Here is a 19,349-nt window from a genome sequence, read left to right on the forward strand (position 1 = left end):
CAGATTTGTGTCTCAAAATGGAACTGTTAGTACATTTGCTTTCAAAGGTGGCCGGTATGTTTTGGAGGTTATGACAGGGCTTGGCAAGGACTGAGGTAGCATTGAAGTAACCTGGGTTGTTTGGGCTGAGGGTACCAAGCCTTGGTCTCATACACCCCTGGCAAAGTGCCTGTGGCAATGTATATTTTGGCTTCCTTAATCATACTTTTAGTGCTCATATCTGAATATGTCATGCTTGAGACAGGTGCAACTGCCTGATTCTTCTCTCCCAAATTGTAGCTCTTGGTTTATGTTGACTCTGTCACAAAGTCTGTTGATGATAATTAACATTTCCCATTGTGAAAGGGATCAGGTCCCTTATGTGAGAGAAGTGAAGAGCAATGAACTGTAATTTCATACTGATATACTTGTGTGACTTCATGCTAATTATATATATATATATACACATATATCTTACTTGCTAAGATGTTTGCATCAAATGGGGTATAAACCATGCTTCATTAAATGAAGAAACCTCTTAAAATTACCTGGCTTGCAAGAAATATCCCTGTCCTTTCAGTTGCACTCAGAGGAGTGTTTTATGTTATGCTGCTGTTGCTCATGGAACAGAGTACAAGTAGCTGGTAGCAAAATCTAACTGCTGCCCAGTTCCCTCACGGAGGAGTGACTATGGGAGCAAGAAGAACGCTTGCCTTGCCTCTCCACAGATATTAACACAGAGCAAATGCGTAATTACCAAAGACTGGCCCATTAGTTTTCAGAAATTATAGGCAAAAATAAGCATTTGTTGATGATCAAAGAAATTTGGAGTATCTGGGCTTCTTTTAGCATTGATTCTTTGATTGATTCATTGATAATTACAGTATCCCCAGCTCCAGGCATGTAAAAACTCCTGAGTCAAGTCTAAAAATCCATGAAGCTGCCACAAGTTGTGAAATACTAATAACTTCAAGTTCTGTTTTTACTTACTTTTTAGGTTGCATGCCTCTTCACTGTGCTTGGTTTGTGGTTTTAAGCTTTTATGCAGCAGTAGATGCCAGTGCTGGTAGAAACAGCACTGAGCTTGTCTGTCTAATCCTCCCAGGGTACCACTATCTCTGCTTGTATTAATAACCTACCTGCAGAAATGGATAGGCCATACTGCTGTTATGTGGCTTGTGCCCTTGGATTAGGGTGTCCTAATTATATCATAAAGTCCCTTGGAGTTCGAGCTTAGTCTGTGGCTCCTCTTCTTTCCTCTTGGTTGTGCTGTGTAACCAGGTGCCTTTGGTGGCATCTTATGTGCTAGCTCATACCTGGAAATATTTTGACCTTTGTAATATGCTTGTAGTGGTAATACTGAAAAATGTTCTTGCTGGTGACTTAGGGGAATGCACTGGGCATCATGAATATCTGGGATGTGTTTCAGACTTCAATTTCTTATGAGATCATATCAGTGTCTTTCATCCATATTCATTTTGATTTGAGATATTAGAGTAATTTTATATTCTAGTAGCCATGGAAGTGGAAGACTTTAAAATTATGTGTCACAACAGTCTTGGGCCCTTCTCTGATGGAGATCTTAGTGTGAACAATTGAATATTTTGTTGTTGTTTTTTGTTTGTTTGTTTGTTTTGTGTTTTTTTTTATATCAAGCATGAGAGTGAAGTCCCAGAACATCTTCTCAATGAGAGCCGTCGGTAAGAATTTGAAGCCTAGAGTAGTTGTAAAACAGAGCACAGTGAGCTTGTAAATGGGATTTAATGGCATAGAGTCCTTTGATAAGACAGGATTGAATTTAATTACCTAAAAGACCCATGTACTCAAAAAAGAAACTAATTAAGGGACTTCTAGTGAAATGGGATAGACGTAAGGTAGCAATTGCAAATTTATTGATTTTGATAGCTCAAGTGTGGAGATTCCATGTTCTGCAAATTTCATGGTCTACACAGCACATATGTGTAGACCAATGTTGTCTCAAATCACCCTTGTGGGAAGAACCTATGGGAATCATTATGCTTTGGAATACGATAATAGTTTAATCCCAGTTCATACAATAGCACACTGCTGAGTGTCCCTTCTCCAGGCTGCAGTGTACTTTAGTGACACCTGAGCTGCCTCAAACCACTTAGGCTGGCAGGAGCAGACTGGTTTCAGCTGCACCATGCTTGACAAGGTGGGTGAACCCAACCCAAACTGCATACTGTCCCAAACAGGCACTTTGTACTGCCCAAACAAGAAATTTAATATTCATTCCAGGTTGCAGTGTGTGTTTTTGTTTATTTCTCACTGCCCACAACTGTTTCCATGCTCTGTTAGTGTTCTGGGTACTTCATCTAAAGCTATCACAAGTACCTCTGCACTTTGGTAGTCTGATAGCTAGATTAATTATAGATAGAAGCTCAGGAGAAGAACATGCATTGATTAATTCGCCAGACATCTGCTAGCAAAATCTCTGGCACAATCAGTGTGATGTTCCAGCTGCCACCTGGCTGGAGGAGTGAAGCTGTGCACCACGCTGAGTCTGCCCTGTGAGCCTCTGGTTTTTCATTTTCAGTGGTATTTACTGCTACCACCAGGATGATGGAGGAAGCAGAGCACTCCCACTGCTCCTTGAGAGCACTTCTGCATTGTGACTGATTTGTAGCTAGTTTTGACTTTTGGTGAAAACCACTTCTGGTGAGAATGAAAAAATTCCTAGAAAGGGAACACACTGTCTAGTTATACTTTGTGTAGCAAACGGTAACAGCTGTGCAATGTCTGTTCTCCACCTATTTAATTCTCAGCTTGGTTTTCTACTCTTACTCATGTCATACAAATAGAGGTGGACCATCCTGTAGAGACATGTACAAATCTTTTTACAAGGCTTTTCCTTCATTCTTGCTGTAAGATATTCTGATTCTTGTGCACACCGTGGTACTTTGTGCTGTTAAATCCATGATGCTAGCTGTTGACGTGTTTGCCCATTTCTTTGCGGATGGTGGTCATGTACTCCTTTTGCTGAGGTTTATTGGCAGTTCCAGGTCTGGATGGCTTAAACAGCAGAGGCCTCTGATGGTCCAGTACCAATGCATGTTAAAAGCCAAAGAAAATTAACAAGGCTGTATTTTTTTTTTTTTTTTCATATGTGAAGTACTTCTAGAGATTGCTGCTCTTGCTCTTTGTTTAGGAACAAAAGTCAGACTGCTCAGTTAAATGCTTGCCAATGGCTCTGATGAGTCAGATCACCAAGAGTCTTTGGTCATCTTGGCACCCACACTTGTTGCCTCTCAATAAGGTGTTCCAGAAGTGCTATACAGGATTGTTTTCCTAATCCGAATTTATAAAGTCTACTTTCATCAGCTTCAGATTAGTTTTGATTGCATGCATTTAAACTTTGCTTACTGTGTTGGAGATTGGTATTGTTATAATTGTTATATTGTTATAATTAGCCACACTTTGTGGATTAATAATTTGGTGAGGTGTTTGAGAAAATGAATCTGTTAAACTGTCATGAGATCTGTTTGGAATATACTACATTAATTCTGTGGGCCTGTGTGAGTTCAGTGCCTCTGAAGTCTTCCATCTGGGGTAGTGGGGTTAGGAGTATTGCATATCAAGAAGTGCAGGAATTAAGTTGCCATGAGATGTCATTGAAGGCTCATCACTGAGAATGAATTTCATTCATCTGCATTGATAATAAGCATGCTATCTGCTAATGTATGCTTTTAGCAAGTGAAGATCCACCTCCAGAATGTACAGTTATGGGTGAGAATTTCCTCATTCAGTTTGTGATTATTTTCTTCCTTCTGAATGTATATTTGGATATCAAAGGACATATGATATCTTCCTCCTTCTAAACCTGGCTCTTCTAGTCCTGCTATCCATTTGTATCAGAATATTACTAACAGCACACCTTCTACCACTGACAAATGATGCTGCTTCTCCCATTCTCTCCACTCTTCTTTCTCCTCAATGAGCAAATTTTCATAATAGCTTGATTAAGGCTTAATGCAGTCATGCCATTAATTCCACATTATATAGTAAGTCTGAATAAATCCTTTCCTTAATTTAATTTCAAGATACTCAGAAATTCTGCTCTAAGTCTTTTCTGTGTCCTTTTGGTTCATAATACAGGGCTTTTTGCTGGGTATTCTCAGTCCACTCTTTTCAATTGCAGTGCAAATACCAATGAAATGTAGGCTCCTGGGATGATGCACTTGCTCTAGTACACAAGTTAAGAATTGCAAAATGAGATCTAATAGCCACAGAACTGATTGAAACTTTTTGATGAAAGGATTTAAACCCCCACTCTGCTAAGAGAGTCCATAGCTGAAATGATTTGTTACAACGGATTTTTAAAGGGTATGTGTTCACCTTGTGTTTGTTCCTGTATGGAGAACAAGACTGGACAGAAAGATAATTGTATAGCTTCATCTTCCATATGTTTTCCACCAGAACAGCTTTGAACTTTTAACTGTTGCATTACCTTTATCAAGGTTGACAGAAACATACAACGTATTCAACACAATGATAGGAATGCTAGGATAGGGGGAGGAATTACAGTACCAGATTTTTCTTTCTGAAGTTCAATGTAGTTCTCGTTGTTTAAATCTGGCAGTTTAAACCAGGGTACAGCACTCCAGTTTCCTCCAAAAGTGTCATAAACATTTTAACTGTGAGAGAGAATAAACTCTATGTGAGTTTTTCCTGAATTAAGCCCTGAGCTCCACATGATTTTAAGGGACCCACACTGACTTTACTGAGCAAGAGACTGCTCCTGCGTTCAGCTCTGGGCCATTTGAAAGTTCAAAAATACATATTTTTTGTTCCAAATTTGATTATTCTCCGCTTTCGTAGGCTGGAGGCTCATCCTAGTATTCTAGTCCATGGATGGATGACAGAAGCCTTGTGCTCATTAGCAGCTCAAGCAGGAAAAAACTCTGCAATTTTTCTTTTTCAATCTATGTGTCAGGGCTGTACAACTATAAATCATTGCGACTGTGGAGGACAGTCTCTTAATTAAATGACAGCTATAAGTCACTCTTCCTGTAACTCATGCACCAGAAAATGCTTGCCAAAGATCTTTCCATTTGGGGCTGTAGTGTTAAAAATCTAGGAACGCATTCCCTGTAACCCTTAATTTTGTAAAACATTTTCACCAGTTTCTTCTGTCTTCTGTAAAGTGTGTCCTGTAGCTTTTCAGCAACCAATGCTTAAGCACCTATTTATCATTTTTATGAAGTCAAAGATTTAAAAAATGTTCAACATGTTAATAAAAAGGCACACACTTTCAGCAACTGCTGTGTAAACATTCATGGGCAAAGCATTTTAATGCGTGGATTATAAAATGTTTTATAATTCTCTTTATTGGATTAGCCATAACATTCATTATTGTTATATTTAGTCACCAATTTTTTTCAAATGTATGTGGTAGAAAAATGGACTGGGCTCTTCAGCAAGATAGTATCCATCAGGGAGCAGAGGACATAGCTGCCTTAGGGCTGAATAGGTAAGCACCCCTTATAAGGTTGAAAGTGATTTGACGTAGTTACTGCTTTAATCCAGTGTATTTTCCTACTGTGACAAGCAAAGTAGTCAGAACAGCATAGATGCTTTTATGCATTAATCTGAGTCTCCGGAAGAGCTTAGGGTTCAGCTGCTCTTTCCTGATATATATTCTCCAACTGGGTTTGGATTTTTCTTAGCCTGTGCATAGTCTCTGCCTCCAGGCAGTACTCTATCTAGACACTGGTAGTTTAGAAATGACATTAATGGGAGGCAGTTACTGAAACATCAGAGTACTAGGAAACTTCAGGGAATTTGAAAACTTATTAAATATTATCTTCCTTTGGTGATGAGAATCTGGTGCAAAGTGCCTCTCTATTGCCACATTACCACAGTAGAATCCCCAAAGTTAGGTCTTGATATTTACTACAATACTTGTATGGTTGGAAATATCAGTTAACTCTGGGTATGGTTAATAGATCTCTTGACTCTCCCAAAATGTTCTCCTTGTCTTTCTCACAGATTTAACAGAGCTTGTTATAAGCAGGACAGAAATAGCTTGGATACTGAGGGAAAGATAGATGGCATCTACAGTATTTATCATTGCAAAAGATGATCCCATACCTTGCGTTCTTAGGTGGCAACTTTACCACAGTTTCTCTCAGACCTACTCCTGTTTTAGCTTCCTTCATCACTACCTCAGTCATAATTCATAATTTTCTTCCATGTACTCTCAACTCACCAGTCACAATTATCTCAAAATGTGTTTGACTTATGTGCTGCTATCTGATCAACCTTTCCATTAACTGAAAGGTCACCAGAGGGTGTCTTGTGCTGTCAGGAGTGGAAGTAAAAGCAGTTTCTCCTCATTGGCTTTTTAAAAGCTGCACTTCGGGGCTGCTGATGAGGAGCAGATTATGTCACCTACTCCAAATCAGAAGGGCATTGCTGGAAATACGCAGATTTTCCAGGTTGAAGGAACTCTCTGTCCTTCCTCAGTCCTTCACCAGGGCTTATTAGGTTTCTGCAGATTTAGGCATTACCTTTCTTCTAATCTGTGCATAACCCTGGAAGCACACCTATCACACCTTTGCAGCATGTTCTGCTGCTATATTCTTTGCAGGTTCTCCAGTTCTCCCTTTGCACTGGGAATTAGAGTAATTAGGCTGCGCTGAATGCTTGTGTCTAATTTTACACCAGCTCTGCTCACACACAGTTATACCTCATGCATAAGGGATGCCAAATGACTATGATTTTTGTTTATTCTTTTGAATTCTGCATGGTAGTGTGATTGAAAGGAGAGATGTTGTTGACAGGAGAGGTCTTCTGGCTACTTTATGCAGTTTGGGCATTCTGATTAGTAATGATTGGTTCTGCAGAAAATGGGATATTTGGCTAGAAAAAGTAAAATTATCATAAATATGCATAAAACATTAAAAAAAAAGCAATTTGGCTTTAAAAGCTAGAAACAGTTTAGCAGAACAGATGTGTTGCATAAATCTGGCAAAAATGAGGGCAAGCGGGATTTGTGTGCATGTATGTGTAGTATGCAGCTGAGGATAAACCAGGATTTTCATGATAAAGAATTTACTGTAGCTTAAAGTGTCCGTTATCCTACATTTTCAGAGCAGTAGTGGCTGGGATCACTAGATGAGGCTCACCTCAGCAGTGTGTGGAATTATAAATGAAACTCCTACCACCAAACAGTTGTTCTCTAGTGCATAAACCCTTCTTGAGGGTGGGGAGGCTCCTGTATAGTGGGTTTTGTATACCAAATACTAGGTAAAAGCCTCATTTCTGTAGACTTTCTGTTAGAGATGAGAATAACTTTGATGTTTTCAGTATGTTCCATCTTGTAGTGGAGTGAGCACAAGATGGAACATACTTCAACAATGCTGAAAATGCCTAAATTTTCATTATGACTTCCTGAAGCAGTCATTTGTCCCAAATTCTCAGATTCCTAAGGATGGAGAAGTAACACCTGTTGATTTTGGCATTTATCTAAGGGATGCTTTTGTGCTGTTTTGATTTGAATGCTTCAGGAGAGATTAAACTGATTTTTGTAAGAAAATTTGAGGTCTTTGTAGCTTTCTGCCTCTTGATGTGTATAAGTATACCCAGGGACTTTGGCACAAACTATTCCGGTTTTACCATGCTTCTAGCTCCCTTGTTCTGAGATAGATGATGCAGCACTGGATCCTCCACATCTGAATGTGTTTTCTGGAACATATGGATCACATTGGTCAAACCTAACCATTGCCTGAGTGGCATCCAAGGGATGTTTTCTTAATTGTTTTTCATCTTTATTGCCATATATTTTTCCCAGGTAAACTTTAAAATCCCTTGAGGACTTGCTCCATCATTTAGGTGGTTTACAAATAAATGTGACCTTCCTTGTAATTGTCAGCAGTCTTACCTGGAAGAAACAGCCTGTTTTGTGTCAGTATGCAGCTATACTGGGCCACAGTACAGATTGCAATGGTTATACATTAATTTTTTTAAAAAGCTTTGAAATTTTATATTTTTTTTTACTAATTTTAATATTCATCGGATGTGAAACAGGCTTTTTAAGCAGCGAGTCTGTGCTACAAAATCTAATTCTGCTGCTAACAAGCAAATAGGTGGATTTTGTGTCCTATTGATCTCAGAATTACCTGACTGATGCCAAAAATCAATTAAAGACTTCTTCTGAGCAGTCACAAGACAGGATCTTTTTTATTAAGCCTGTCCCCATGATTTATAGTTTTGCCATTAGTGTTAATGTAGACTTAAAATATCAATACTTCATTCTAACACCTTCAAAGTAGCATTGATTCTTCCTCATCTAGGCTCCTTCTTTTGCATGGACTCTACCCAGAAATTTTTTTGTGGTTGCATGGAAGCATTTGCTTGAGCCAAGCTACAAACACATTAAAGCAACCGGTTTGTATTGAAATTCTTATGATGGGTAACATCTTCTGTAACTGTAAAAACAAAAAGATGGACTCTATCTGTTTATTATGTGGTTTCTTGTTGGAAATGTTGAGGGCAGCCTTCTAAAAGCATCAGTGCTGTTTCCAAGGTGCACTGCTGTACTACCTTAATCACCATAGGCTAACATGCAAGGAATAACACAGGGCCACCATCCCAAGGGAACAAACACTGCACTATTAAATAACCTGTTTAAACAGCCTGCTCTCCTGCATCTTCAGGTATGTGTTATGTTGTCTTCAGACTAAAAAAACAGGCAATTATGCTCTGTAGGTAAGGCAGAAGGATGAACAATAATATTTAGAGTAGAAAGTATGTTTCACACTCAGGCAATTATTTTGTTGATATCACTCTCCTTTTACTGATGGATTTATGCCATTGTAAAGCTTTGGGAAGTGGCAGGGAAAATAATTTTGATCTTGAAAGCTTATGAATTTTGTCCCTCTTCAAAGTTGCAGAGATCTGAAGAGTCTGTGAATCATGGCAGGTCTGATGTAAAGAGGAAATTCAGATGACAAGACAACAGGATGTGAAGAGCACCCTTCAAGGGATGTTCCAGCAGGTATTAGAAGTGGTAAGGAGGCAGGGAAATCAGTGGGACCATTCAATAACAGAAATGTAGAAGAGGCATCTGGGAATGAGAAGACCCACAGACAAGAACTAAAAGGAATTAGATAAATTAATGTACAAGAATTTGAGAACAAGCAGTGTTTGATAGCACCTCCTACTTCTGTTGCTGGAGACCAGACTGAGCTGCATGGACTCTGGTTTTGACTCTTTCTATTTAATCATCCTCATGGAGTGTTTATCTCCCTTTGGAGAAAGTGAGGATAAGCTGTGCTGGACCAAGCACAGGTACTGTGGTGATCCTTTGCTTGTTGATCAGATCTTGGGGGCTTGTTCCTGGAAAAGCCCTGGTACTGAACCCAGTGATTAGTCTGTATTCTCTCTGCCAAGAAGGTGAATTAGTAATTTTGGTCACAATTTACAGCTTGCAGCAATTATCCCACAATCTGTGTATGTTTTAAAAGTTAATGGAGAAGAAACACTGATTAAAAAAAAAAACAATTGGAAAGCTTTCCAATTGCTCTAGCTGTCTCAGCTGATCACAAAGGGCAAAGCCACCAACACTGCTGTTTGACTTGCATTAAGAATGAAATCCCTGCATTTGTAAGCAAATGCTGGAGCGCAGTATGCTCATATGTTCCCGGCATCTTGTAATCTCTCTGGATGAGATTCTCAAACCTTCCATATACCAAAGCCCAGGAAGAAATTTATAAGCCCTTTCTGTGTCCCTTTTAAGTCCAGGTGCATGTGTACCTGCAGTACAATTTATGTACTCCTTCAGCTAAATTGTCAGCCTGTAATTCACACCATCTGCTCTTGCCAGTGCTTCCCCAGTCTGTCCTTTATATTGTAGTGAGGGCTTAGAGAAGCTCATGTCCCTGCCTCCTGGGGTTCTTGCAGCTGGAGCAATCTCCTGCGTTAGAAAACGCTTCACTATTCAGCAGACATTTTCCATCAGTGTCCTTCCCTCTGCCCCCCAGGCCATGCCTGATGGTTGTAAGCAAGAATACTTATGTACAAGTAACAGCATTTTACACTTGCCTGCTGTACTGAGGTCAATGGTCACATTTATCTTTTTTTTTAATGTTTAGTACTTATTTTTCTAATTCTGCCTGATTGCTGTAAAAATGGATTTCTTGTCAAAGGCTCTTTCTTGTGAAAATGGGTCCTTGTGGGGATTGGGGTTTTTGTTTTTTTCTTTTTTTTCCCTAGTCTACATGGACTTCTAGATGAACTAGATGATCTTTAAGGTCCGTTGAAACCCCAACTATTCTGTAAAGAGAAAAATACTGAAAACTGCGATAATTGTAGAATAGAAATAACTTTCCTTTGCTTAGTGTGGTCTCTAGTAGAAACAAGGCTACTAATCAGCTTCCTTTTAGGAGACTGGGTTTATGGAGAGACCAACTGGTGCAGTGAGAACAAAAGCTGGCAAACCAGATTCTCAGTTTTAGAATTGAGGCACAAAGTGTGTGACAGGTATATAGCCTATGAAACCCAGACCCTGAGGGAAAGGGTGGCATTTATATGGTGTCATATTAATCTCTTGATATTATGGGTTTTGGTAGCAAGCAGAATTATGAATTCTATCTCTAAAAACTATTTTTCCACATAAATTGGACTTGTACCTCTGTAACAGATTGGTTTGTGAGAAATGCTCATCTGCTGCCATCCAGACTTATTTTTCCTGCACTCAGGTTAGATGACTTTATTCAGGTGCTTGATAGTGATTTACTTTGTAATATGCAGAGCTCTTGATGCACTGGGTGAAGCATACCTGGAAGTGGGATTTGATACATGGATGTTCATAGCTTTGCTGGGAGATATTTCTTTAATAGCAGGGAAGATGCATTTCAAATTGGGAATTTCTTGTTTTAGAGCTGTTTTCTGTGTTTTCAAAACACAGAGAATAAACAGAGTTTGTATTTATTGATGACCTCAGCATATTGAGGGCCTGTTTAGAGGCTGTGATTTTTAACTGGGAAGACTCTTTCAAAAAAGATCTGCCTTTATTACTTACTGATATTTCTTTTGAAGTTCCTGGTAGGATGGTAAGAGACCCACGTGCATAAGGGGTAGGTGTATGTGCACAGCTGACCACTTCTCTAGCTTCCATTTGTAGTTCTGGAGCTTGTTAGTTTTTTCAGTTTTATCTGAAGGGTGCAAGAGGGGTCACAAAGTTCTGAGTCCTTATAAGTGCTGTGAAAATGACTAGCTGAACAGAAGACAGATGACTCAACAGTGGACCTGCTCTAGGAAAAAGGTCTCTTTACCAGGTACGAGAAGCTTCACATGTTAGAAAGTGAAAGTGAGATCAAGGAAAAGGCTTGATATATTGCATCAACTGTGGAAAGCCTAAATAAGGCCTTGTAACTTTCCCAGTATTAAATTCAAGTAAAAGCCAAGCCTGTAGGAAACTAGGCTCCATGCTCATCAACCCAGACTTTCATGGGTTCATATCTGAGCATTTTGTGTAAATGGTTGTTGATGAACCTCGCTGCAAGAGATGCAACAGGGCCTGTAAAACATATAACTACCCTTAATGCAAGTGGAAAATACATACCCTGTTTCATTTTCCACATGTTCTACTGCTATAGTCTGATCAAGCTCTCAGTAGTGTGCTTTTCTGCATAGGAGGCCAGCTTTATGCAGAATATAGTGCAAAACATGTGGTTAGCTTTAGAAACTCAAGTACAAATATACTTCTTATATTTGATAGACAAGTCACTGGAAGCAATGAAAACTCGTGCTCTCAGCAAATGTGATGTACTCATTTATATTCTATTTAAACTGGAAATTTTGGGCAAGAGTTTTGATTTATCTTTAATGCTGCTAGTTGCCATGTATCAGCAGGTTTGCTTTAGAGCTTTCAAAGGCTCAGGTTAAAGGCACAACTAATGGGGTAATGCTGCAATAACAAAAATAAAACCAATTCAGAAGACTGGAAGATCTTCCAGTTAGGTGGGGAGCCTGAGCTTTGTCATTAATATAGTGGTTCCTGATTCAAGCAGAAGGCATCTCCAGTTGGAATATGATTTCCCTGTTACATACCGCCTCTTCTGCTTCTTGATAACCTTCGGGAGTTTATGGGTTTGTACAATTTTTTGGTTGGCTGCCTTCTCTTCTGCCAAACTACTTTGAGCCAGCTGACATGGGAGGACAGAGAAATTTAGAGCAGATGAGGGCCAAAAGTGTTGCTAGCCTTCGGGGCTGCAACATACACCATTATATTACATGCTTACACTGTAAAAACAACAGCTTCTTGTTAAATACCAAGAAGAACTATTCCAGGATGAGGAAGGAATTTGAGGAAACAAGTTTGAGAAGGGGGGTATGTCCTGAGGCAAAGGAATGCAGGGTGGATGAACAGTGTTTCAACATAGTCATATACAGCAAACAATATCTGAAGTCTTTAGAGGAAAAAGAAGTAAGGATGAAGCTCCAGAGGGAAACATTGAGCTTGGAGGGTAAGAAGCAGGATGGGAGCAACTGTGGCTCTGAAACAGTGATGAAGATGGGGAAAGAAATAAGACATGTTGGCATGAGCCTGAAGTTTAGATAGTCTACCTGGCCTCAGGTGTGACACAGCTATGAAGCTGATGGAAGACACAAGCTGGATTGTGGTATTTCTCTGATTTGCTCCAGAAAGAAAGATGTCACAGATCTGGAGCTGTTTTGTAATATTCTTGAGCTATTCAGAAGTGATCCCTACATATGAAAATGTGTTTGTTTTTTGTTTGTTTTTTTTTTTGGGGGGGGTGGTTTTGGGCAGGGTGGTTTTTGTTTTGGGGTTTTTTTTTTGTTTGCTTGTTTGCCTTTTTTGGGTTTGGTTTTTTTTTTTTTGGTGGTGGTGTTTTTTTTTTTTCTTTTTCTTGTGTTTTGTTTTTTTTTTTTTTAATTGGAATTGTTAAGATACAAAAATATAAGCCGTCTCTCCAGGAAAGGCTGGATTTCTGAGATTGACTATATGCTGGTGCTCTCTGTAAGCCTGGTCTCCACAGTTGAATGCTGAACACCCAAACCAAGTATAAGTTGTCTTTTCTGTTTAGGATCTCCTCAGTTCAGCAACTGGTAGATAGCTTGCCTTTTCTCCAAAGATGGAATTTCACCTTCTAACAGAGGAACAGAGCCTTCTCCGGGGCTTGGGATCTGGAAGGAGCAATGTTTTGATTTAGAGCAGGATTAGGGGATCTTGGAATAATATTTCCAGTCAGTGTTAATTGGAAAAATGGGATGGCGGAGTCTCCAGGCCTCATTTTATGATGTTTCTTGGGCTGTTCTTCACTGACACCTGCTGTTGACTCCTGGTTGCATGGTGGGTGAATGACTGAGGTGGGCCTGGAGCTCAGTGATGAGTAGTGCTCCCCTCCTTAGTCAAAAGCAAATCCAGTCAGTAGGCATCTCTCTACTAGACTGTGGTTTTGTTTTCATGATGGTATGAAGCAGGGCAAAGGGAAGCTCTGAGTTTGATGCTATCTGTTCTCTGATGTGCATCTTGCTCACTGTAATCAGCTTTTGTTTGGGTCTTAGAGTCATAAGCAGAAAAAAGTGTGCTGTGGCCCTCTGAGCTGGTTTTGAGCCCGCTAACACCTGGGAAAATGGTTGTTAAAAACTCCTGCAGTGTTGCTGTTACCTTTCATTAAATGTTGAAACTTAAACAGCAATAAAAGGCACTCAGGAGTCCCTTCCTTCTGGATTGTGATCAAGCTTTGGCTCTGTGCCGTAAACTACAGACCTTGGAGGCTCTGCAGTGAAGCCAGAATTAGTTTAAATAAAACCCAGAGGAGAAGGACCATAGATGTCTTCAGGCATTGCTGTGCAAAGGTATTAGTAGGGACCTGCTGTGTCAAGAAGTCTGTGTCAGAATATTTTAACATCCAGAATTTCAATACAAAGCCACATACAGCAATAAAACCAGGCTGCTTGTATATTTTATAATAGGGTACTGTATGACACTGGGTGAGGGAGAAAATTCTCTTCCGAGAGCTGTTAATTGGAAAATGAGAGCAGTATCATTGATGTTGCTTAATGATCCACATGGGGCTTAAAATGCTTAGGAATCTGTTCAGTAAAAGCAAAACCAGATTATATTTTTTACCCATGCAATTTTACATCTAGTGTTTCAGGCATATAAAATTATTTCATGCATCATTTATTTACAATAAATTAAAAATCTCTATTATTTCACTGGAAAAATTGTTATGAATATAAAATTATTTTTATTGCTACTTGGATACATGGCTATTCCTGCTGCATGCTTGTGCACTAAGTAATTAAAACCAAAACTGGTTTGATGTGGCATTCTCAAATATTTTTTTTTTTTTTAAGTATTTATAGTGGGCTAAAATCAGCTGTACTAATTAGCTAACATCTATGTTCTGTCATGGCACTTAAAATTAGTGTCTGGGTAGTTGATTCATTCTTCATTTGGTACAATGGTTACAAAGCAGAGGTAAAGGAAATTCTGTAGAAGATGAAAGCAAGAAGGAGGGAAGAAGGAAATGGAAGGGTACCTATGCTGTGACTTGCTCATCCCTTGAAAATACAGTTACTGTGTTAATGGAAATGGAAAGTAAGAGTAATAGTTATAGTCTGTAAATGCTCAAGACTTGCTTTATCTGCACACGAGGCTTTACAATCGTGGTGGTTAGGGAGAACAGAGCTGATCTGAATTACTGTTATAGCTGTGAGGCTCAGGGCTCAATAAATTCTGAACAAGTGGGTTCACAGAACAATACAAAACTGGTAAAGCCTCCAGCAGGTTAGAGGTTGCAGTGGATTTAGATGACCAGTAGTCACTGACTTTGCAAAAACCCATTCATTGTTTAATTGCTAGAGAAATTAACTCATGAGGAATGCCATCTCAAGCTTACATTTGAAAATGGATGCATTTGCTCTTGTAGGCTGTCTTATAGCAACAGTTGAATTAAAACTTTCTATCCGAATGGAAGTGTACTTTTCTTATAGTCTACATTTGAACTGGTAGTTTATAGTGTGAGCTTTTGTGTCTCATACGTCTGGTTTTCCAGGGACTCAGGAAACTGTTGGATTTAATTTGTATCCTTAGGATTTTAATAAATCATTATTTTAATGGAGGTGACTAATATGTCATTAAGTATTTCTAATTTCATGTATAGCAAAAGTAATAAACATTCATTCTGCTATAAATAATATGCACATTTTAGACATGCTTCTATTTTCCTCTCAGGTGATCTTCCTGCAGAGGAACATAACAAACTATAAATTGGGCTGCTTCAAAAATCTTCCTTATTCAACCATGTTGTTTCCAGCAGTAAGTAATTGCTATTGCTTAAGAAAAACAATAAAGGTCTTCTAGGCTCTTTCCTCTGGTCCTACCCTATAAGGTAGGATCTGATGGCTCATGTATAGAAGCTAAGGATATCAGTGAGACACCTGCCTCAGCTTGTGATCTCTAAAAAAAATACTGTAGCTAATTTGTTATAATACAAGTTTTAAAACTACCTTATAGTTTTCAGTGCATATATTCAGTTGCTGTGTTTGGAAGAACAAGGAACAATTGCTCTTATTCAACCTCTGCACACCTATGAAGTTGTAATTTGCCATATCATCATCTCCACTGGTCTTTTGCTTAAGCTAAGGAATCTATATAGTTACTTATTATCTAAACTCTTTAGATCATTAAATCTAAAGATCCTGATCTTGGTGTAGTCTCCTGTTACAAAGGGGTTGGCTACTATGGAAGGAAGTGTTCAGGAAGTGGGCGGATAATATTATTTTTTTTTTTAAGGTTTACTTTAATAGTTTGTTCTTTGTTCCTTATTTTAAATATATATTGTAGTTCTCTTTTTGTCTGCTGCTGGGTTTTGAGCTGACGCTTTTGAACAAATTTCTACAGTGCCTCTGCAGTCTTTTTCCTGAGAAATGGCTAATGTAATTTATTCTTGTGTACAAAAAAATACAGACTTTTATTTCTTACATCCATTCAAATGGCAGAGTCCAAATTTCATCCACCATTTTAGTGCCCTTCAAATCTTCACAAGCAGGAGTGATTTGATTATCTTGAACAAATTCTCTGCAACCTTAGCTCACTGTCTGCCCCCTCATCCAGATCTTGTCAGATGATATCTAATGTCAAATGAAAATATGGGCAGTTATTCCTTTCTGTGTATGGCACAAGTATAGCACATGTATGTTTTTTGTTGGGTATTTTTTTCCTCCCATTATAGTCATGTTCACTGTGTTCAGAATGTACAAAATAAAGAACTTAGCTAAACAAAAACAAATCCCAAAACAACAACAAAACATGAACAAAAATATAGAAGATGTGTAAATACAACAGAAAACAACTGGTGAATTTCAAGGGTAAGGATGGTATTAGAAAAATAAAAGCTACATATCACTACCTAGATGTATAATCATAGAATGCTTTTGGTTGGAAGGGACCTTAAAGACCACCCAGTTCCAACCCCCCTGCCATGGGCAGGAACACCTTCCACCAGACCAGGTTGCTCCAAGCTCTGTCCAACCTGGCCTTGAACACTGCCAGGGATGGGGCAGCCGCAGCTTTTCTGGACATCCTGTGCCAGTGCCTCACCACCCTCACAGGGAAGAACTTTTTCCTAACATCTGATCTAAATCTCCCTTCTGTCAGATTAAAGCTATTCCGTGTTGTCCTATTCCTACAGTCCCTTGTCAAAAGCCCCTCTCAAGTGTTCTTGTTGGCCCCTTCAGTACTAAAAAGCTGCTCTAAGTTCTCCCCAGAGCCTTCTCTTCTCCAGGCTGACCAAGCCCACCTCTCTGTCTCCACAGAAGAGGCGCTCCAGTCTTCAGAGCATCTTCGTGACCTCCTCTGGACTGGCTCCAACAGGTCCACACCCTTCTTGCGTTGGGGTTCCAGACCTGAATAATGCAATAATAAATTTGTTGAGAATGTAAAAGTGTAGAAAAAGTGTGAAATTATTAATACTAGTAATGGACAAAAAATGCTAAAAGCTATGCATAAATAGGTAATGAGCTGAGGTTAGGGAGTGCATCTAGTGGAACACCACAGATCTCATGAGAAAGAAAATGGGCAGGGGGGGTAATTTGAAGCTTGCAGTGGTCAATTTTACTTGTGCTATTTTTACTAAAGGCAACTGCTGACAAGTCTATCTCTTCAGGTTCTGAATAGGTTGTTCTTCAAATCTCTGCTACATCAATTCAGGAGGTATGTCATGGATTTTAGGATGGGGAAAATGGCACCTTGAAACCCACACTTGAACTCTGGGGACATCAAGGAAATCCAATATTCTGATATGTTTGAAATATAATAGAAGGTACTTAGAGTTATAAGCGTTAGGTCTCTGGGAAAATGAGATGGCTGCCAAAATGATGCCTGCCTTATGGTCTTGCAAGGGGAGACAGACTGAAGAAAAGAGGAGAGGATTCATAAGCTCTGTGCAAGAAATAAACTGTCAGTTTTCCCCCCATTTAACTTTAAACTCAAAAGGCAGTGAAGTCTAGTGTTAAGTGGAGGACAAAATATTATCACATGCAATGAAATCAGTTTTGTGATGTGTCACAACATGGCCTGGAGAATGTCTATAATCAAAACCTCTTTTGTATATGTAATATCTGTTTAGTGTGTTTTAAAGATATGGACCCAACACACAGCTTCTGCCAGTGAAGCCTGGTGCCCTTAATTTTTAGTGTGTAGAACTTAGCAGCCTTGATTATAAAACATAAGAATACTTAAAACATACTGAATATGATTTCATGGTAAAGGTAAAAATTACATTGCAAAGATGTTTTTATAATGCTATTTGAAAAAAAAAAACAACAACAAAAAAAGCCCCAAAACCAAAAAACCCCCAAAACCTTATACTCCCAGCTTTTTGTAAATTTTACATGGTGTAACTCACAGGGTATTTACAAAAGGCATACATTTGTGATATAAAATCCACCTGACTTCTACAGGGCAGTAGATTTAAGTAGTAGTAATTTTACAGTAATTACAGTAATAATTGTAAATGATTAAGACAAAAATTTAACCTTTCAGAAGCTCCTATTGCATATGTAGTGTGAGTTCTGCTTTCATCTACAGCCATGAATTTCAAGTGCATTTCCTCACCCTTTTCCCCTAACATTGACAACCTTTTATTTAATTAGGCTTTTAGCACCTGCAGAAGCTTTATTATCCTAACCACAAAACCCAGATATAGTTAAATCACCAATTAGGCTTGAGTCTGCAGTGTCAATATCCTGAAGGAGTGAGCAGAGACTGTGGTTTGTAAGAAGTGCATGTGTTTAAGGTGTTCAGTAAACAGTGATGGCAAGGAGAATTTACAGGGGAGAGTAACAGGAATCATATGGCTTTAGGCTGACAGAGGGGAGATTAATATTAGATGTGAGGAAAAGAAAATCTTCCTTATGATGGTGGTGAGGCACTGCCACAGGTTGCCCAGAGAAGCTGTGGCTGCCCCATCCCTGGCTGTGTTCAAGGCCAGGCTGGACAGTGCTTTGAGCAGCCTGGTCTGGTGGAAGGTGTCCCTACTGTGGCAGGGGGGTGGAAGTAGGTGAGCTTTTGTAGCATTGTATGATAATGATTCTATAAATTCACTGTGAGTTTTGTTGTGCTGTGTGGTTCTAGAGGCAAAACTTTCACTCTATGCTAAGTTAGTAAAGGAGTTGGCCAGTCCTGTCTGCTGGCAGAGCTCCCAGGTCCTGTGCACACCTGACAGCTGACGGTTCTTTTAACTGACTTTCTGCAGAATGTAAAGTCTAGTTTAGAGATCTGTTTCTCATTTGTAAGGGCCCAGTGGCCCAGATCACTGAAATACCCTTCTGAAATAAAATATAAACTGCTACTACTTGCATTTTTGGGGTCAGAATATGAAAATAATCAATCTTATTGTTTAGCTTACTGTTAGATGAGCAACAACTGTAGTAAAGAACTTGATAAAAGAGTGTATTCACCAGTCCGCAGCCTGATATAAATCACTGATATATTGTATTGTTATTAAGCTGTAATGCACAACCAGCACTTTATCACCCTTAAGGATGCATCCTGCAGTGTTTGTGCCCTGAATATACTGTGAAGCCTCTTCAAAGCATTGAAGAGAAATTAGTAATAGGCCATCTTCAGATCAGAATGTGAAGTTTTTCAAGTTACATACAATGCTTCCAATGGTGCTTTATTGTGTCTGTGTACATGGGGGAGAGTACAGAACTGCTGGAAACTTTATCTGGAAGTGCCACAGATAAATCGTAAGTATTTCACATGTGTTCATAGGCTGTCGGAACATACTGCAAGATCACTGATTTCCCCCTGCCTACCCATTCTTTAACTGATACAAATACACAAGCAAAGGTGGTTCTTGCATTGC

The sequence above is a fragment of the Neopsephotus bourkii genome, unplaced genomic scaffold (assembly GCF_033783945.1).
Source record: "Neopsephotus bourkii isolate Nb327-2 ecotype Australia unplaced genomic scaffold, CSIRO-AGI_Nbou_v1 NB_740, whole genome shotgun sequence".
Lineage (NCBI taxonomy): Eukaryota > Metazoa > Chordata > Aves > Psittaciformes > Psittacidae > Neopsephotus > Neopsephotus bourkii.